Source organism: Hyaena hyaena, unplaced genomic scaffold, assembly GCF_003009895.1.
Source record: "Hyaena hyaena isolate Hyena2069 unplaced genomic scaffold, ASM300989v1 scaffold_194, whole genome shotgun sequence".
NCBI classification, from domain to species: Eukaryota; Metazoa; Chordata; class Mammalia; order Carnivora; family Hyaenidae; genus Hyaena; species Hyaena hyaena.
The window spans coordinates 1,133,008-1,137,909 of record NW_024080826.1 but is presented as its reverse complement, the minus strand read 5'-3'; positions in this window follow the sequence as shown (position 1 = coordinate 1,137,909).

Genomic DNA, 4,902 nt, shown 5'->3' with positions numbered 1-4,902 from the left:
TTCCGACAAGAGGGCAGGGAACAAGTCGCATCTACGCTATGCCCTCTGTTGCCCCGAGAAAGGACCTGTGTGGACGTCATTGCACATTCACTACGGGCGGCTCTGTCTCCACTCCGGTTCTCTCTGAGCCCTGCGTCTCCCGCCTTGCAGAAGTGCAGCCGCAGCTGGTGTCTCCTTGGCTCTCCTCACGAGGCTAATACCCTCCATGTCGCTTGAGGCAAAGGGAGTATGAAAAGTTGTACAGGCAGACCCGTAACAACAACAGCAACAGGAAGTGTGATCATTACGACATGCACCTTATGCTGAAATGTGGGAGGCAGAGGCTGGCCTCTCTGGGTCCACCACTGCTGTGATATTCTAGGCTGGGCACAGGCTGCTTTTAGTCCAGAAAAGGTAACAGAAGGTGTGATTGAGAGAAATCCAGAAATGTGGAAACGAACTCATGCCCGGGTCTGCATGAAGCAGAACCGCGGTGGAGGGAGGAGAGAAGAGCTGAATGTCAGGAGCTCTGACCACCCCTTGGCCCCCAGTGGAGACTCCTGGGCAGAAGCAAGTCAGCACAGCTGGTGGGGGGGGGGGGGGGGGTTCAGGGGGCGGGGGGCATCGGTCTCTGGGATTTGGAGGGACTGGAGCTGTCAGGAATGGAGTGTGCGCCTGGGATCAGGCCAGCCAAGGAGGGATGGATCCCTCCAGACAGCTTGGGGCTCAGACCCGAGACCCACAGGCCACTTCACGCCCGGGGTGAGCTCACTCCCCTGCGTGGTGCTGGCCAGCGGGAGCTCTCCGCCCAGATCACAAGTTCTCTCCACGCCAGCCGTGGGAGGTGCTGCCAGGGGCCTTGTGCAAGTCCCACCTCAATTCAGAAAACCCTGCGTTACAGGGGCACTTGATCTGGTAAGCCCGGGCCCTCCCTCCGGGAGCTCTGGGGAGCTGGCCCATCTGGAGAGCTGGCCCGCATTTCTGGTCCACCCTGGCTGACAGCCATGGCTCTCAAACTTAATTCCTCATTTTAATTACCTGAGAATGTCTTGAGCTAAGGTCGCCCTCCAGAGCTACGAAATGATGATTTCCGCATGGGGCCTGAGTATCGGCCAGCTTCCAAACTTCGCCAGGCGACTCTAAGGCTCAGGGAAAAATTAGAGTACAGCCCTGCTACTCAAAGTGTGGTCTGCGACCGGCAGCACCGGCAGCGCCCCGGCCTAATAGAAATGCAGGTTCCCAGGCCCCACCCAGCCCTGCGGACTCCAGCTCTGTGGAGTCCACAAGGTCTTCAAAGAGATTTAGTTGCACATTAAAGCTTGATAAGTACCGGATGGGATGCCCTTTAATGGGGCCTAATGGGGCTTGCTGATTGCAATTAGCTGCATAAGCAGAGAAACCATGAGTGATGTAGCGATAATGACCTTGGGGGTGGGGGCGGGGCATGCCAAGAGCACCACCAGGAAAAGCCATTAAAGAGGCTTAAAGAAACTGAAAGTTGCCTCTGGACCGTTGGGCTTGCACAGGTGGATTTTCACACTGTCACACACCTTCCCGCCAGAGCCCCACGCGGTTGAGGGTTGTTATCTGTTTGTGATGAAAGCTCAGTATGCGGCAAGAGGGGTCTGAGTGCATCCTGCTTATTAATTTAATCCCAAGGGCCACCCACACTGCGGACGCAAATTCCCATAATGCAGAAGCGCAGAGAGGCTGAACACCTGCCCCGTGGCCACCGAGCGATTCAGGGGCAGAGGCAGGGTTTCGTCGTGTTCGTAGTTGTGGGTCTGTCTGTCTCCTGTCACCAAAAGTCAGGTTTCTATTATAATCAGCCTTGAGGAAGAGGAGTAAAGACCAAGGGCGTCAAGCAGAAACTGCCCAGAAGCAGCACCGTGTGTGTGGGCGGGGGTGGTTCAACATCAAACCCACTTTTCTTCACTCCTATTTGGAGCCAGGGAGCACCCTGCCCCTCCTCCCTCCCACATCACCCTCTAGGGCTGACAGGGACCAGCTGGGAATACCTCCTGGGGACACCATCCCCAACCGCAGCCCTGCCCGACAGCCTCCTGTCCGGAGATAAGCACATCAAAGCAGCCTGAAGAGAACAAGGTTAAGACCCTCACCCTATTCCCCCAAAGAATCAGAAGCATCAACACCTTTCAGCCAGGGGGTCAGAACTGAAGCTTTATTTCAATCGGTTTCTTTATTTTCAGAACGCCACTGGCAACTAGAAACAGGTATGCGCGTGTGGTTTTTATAAGTGAAGAGTAAATAAAATAGAAGGGATAATGGAATTGTAACAATAAATTCACCTTGAATATAAATATACACATCGATGCCCCACACGTATAAAAGTCATGCTCTGTAAATACTCTGTCCACGACGGTCTCTGCGGGGGCCCGGAGTTCTACGATGGCGCTTCGAGGGTTCACACTTGTCCTGTTAGTTACGGACGTTTCCAGAAAGCTGATGCGGGGGCAACATATTACCGATCTCGAAAAGGAAACTAAGTATCACAGAGCAGTTCTTAAAATGTTGAGTGGTTGTTTGTTCTACAAAGAATGAGCATGTCTTAAATATTAGAAATGGTGAAACAAATGTACTAGCTTACAGATATGTACAATGTACTACTTTATACTTCAAAAATGCAGGAAGATAAATTATATATATATAAAATATATATATAATTTTAGATCCAATGAACAATTCAATATTGCTCTTGTGTTGGTCTGGCTGTATTGCATGCATGCTCAGGGCACGCCCATGGCTTACACCAGGTGAGGAGGTACTGGTAAGAACAGGCAGGACTCAGGGAACCCCCATGATGATCCCCGGAACGCCAGCGCCAAAGCAATATTTGGAGTTTGGTGACGTGCCGTGGCTAGGTCGGAAACTTCTGTGCCCATGTGTAGCTGAGGACGGGTCTTCCAGAAGCACGCCGCACACTCAGGATGGGGCCACGTGCGTGCTAAACACACCTGACTCGGTGGAACGAAGCCCTCGCGCCTGAGACAGCTGGGGATCTCCTCAGAGACTATTGTGAGACAGCCCTCGAGCCCTCCCTGCGGTTCGTACAAAATGACGTTGGAACGGTGACCCGTGCCTGCGGCGTCCACAGCCTCCTATACACCCACGGGCAAAATTCATCCTGAACGCAGCCCAGTGTTCAACCATGAACAGCTTCTCCCGCGGACGAAGCTTCACACGCTTTAAAGGCAGACAGTGAGCAGAGAGGGACGGGAATTCTGACTTGATCCGCAGGAACGGGTCGGTCGGCGGGGGGCCTCCGGGGCCTGGCGGCCTGGGGCCCACCCTAGCCCCCCATTGTGGCCACGGAGCCCTGTTTCGTCTTCCACTTACCCCATTTCCAAATTACAAATTGAAAACATCTCTCTGAGAATAGAAGTAGAAAAACAATAGGGAGAGGTTGACAAATAAATGTTCCAGAAAACTGGCCAACTTGGTGTCGCCGTGAAGCTGCAGGAGGGAGCATCCATCAGGACCTGAGGCGGCCTGAGGTCTGGCTCCCTGACCCTCCACACCTTCCCTGCTCAGCACGGCTCCAGGAGGCCAAGACGGGGGCCGCGGGGGGGGGGGGGGGGGAGGCAGCTGACAGCACACACGGCACGCACCACGAACGGGGCACAGAGGATGTGTGGCCACAAGGGCCTTCAACCAGAAAGGGCCGACGGAGGGGATGCTGAGCGCAGAGCTGCTGCTGCGGGCGCCCTGCCCACAGACGCCATGGGGACACAGCAGGCACAGGACAGAGTAGCAAACCCAATGGGGTAACGGGGTGCGTGCAGACATCCCCCACCGGACAACTCTGCCCGACAGCGGGAGGGGGGGGGGCGCCCCGGCTCCAGCCCAGCCAGGCAGTAATGCCGGAAGGACAGTTCTGGAGTCCGGGCCAGTGTGAGCTATGCCGACTAGAACAAACAAGAGGACTCACGGGCTCTGGCAGTCGGAACTTTCTGGAAGCGGAGCCAAACCGGACTCGACAGAGGCTCAGCCGTTAAGCTGAGGGGGCTCTGCCCTGCCCGGGACAGAGCGGCCCGCCCGCCTCTGGCCACCACCGTGCAGTCTCCAGGCCGGCGTGCAGGAGCCGGCAGAGGCCGTGAGTTTGGTCTGGAGGATTGAGGAAGCGCACAAGGTCGTTAGGAGGAGAAGATAACGGATTCCAGAGCGAACTCCACATTGAACAGCTCTTAGAGGCCGTGTGCAATGGAGCATGCAAGAGAAGCTCCCAGGCCTGGAGCCCATCTTCCAGGAGTCTACTTCGGTCCCAGACAGACCGTCAAAACCACAGAGGACAACCGCTCTTTCAAAGCATTTCACTGCGGAGCTAACGTATGGCGCAGACAGAGCTCCGTGTCATTTCGAGAAGTGCACGTGCTTTCTGTCTCAGGGAGGCCTTTGCTGGCTTTGCTGGCGCCCGGCTGAATACAGATCGAGTCACTGAGAAGGAGGAAAGCCATCTTGGAGACACAAAGAACGGCCTAAAAAGAGCTACTTTCATTCCATTTATTTAAAATCTGAGGGACTGTCCCTCTCGTGGGTCAAGGGAAGGAAACCACATTTCTAAAGCCCTCGACGAATGACTTTCGTGAGATGCTCTAATGTCGCCGTCTCCTCGCTGGCACACTGAGGGGCCAAGCAGGCTGCCCCTGCGTGAACTCATCTGTCACTGCACGCGAAATAACTAAAGGGACGCCTGCTGACCACGTCCCGGTGAGGTGAGTGCACCCCTCAGAGCGCTGGGCTCACGAGCCAGCTGGGAGTCGGCAGGGAGGGCGCTCTGGGGGACGCTGTGTCGTTCGACGTTCAACTCAGCTACAGATCCGTGAAATGGAACAACGTGGGCCTGGTGTCCTTGACCCCCTGCCTGCCCTCCCCCCACCCCCACCCCCCGGCCCAGACTGGGCT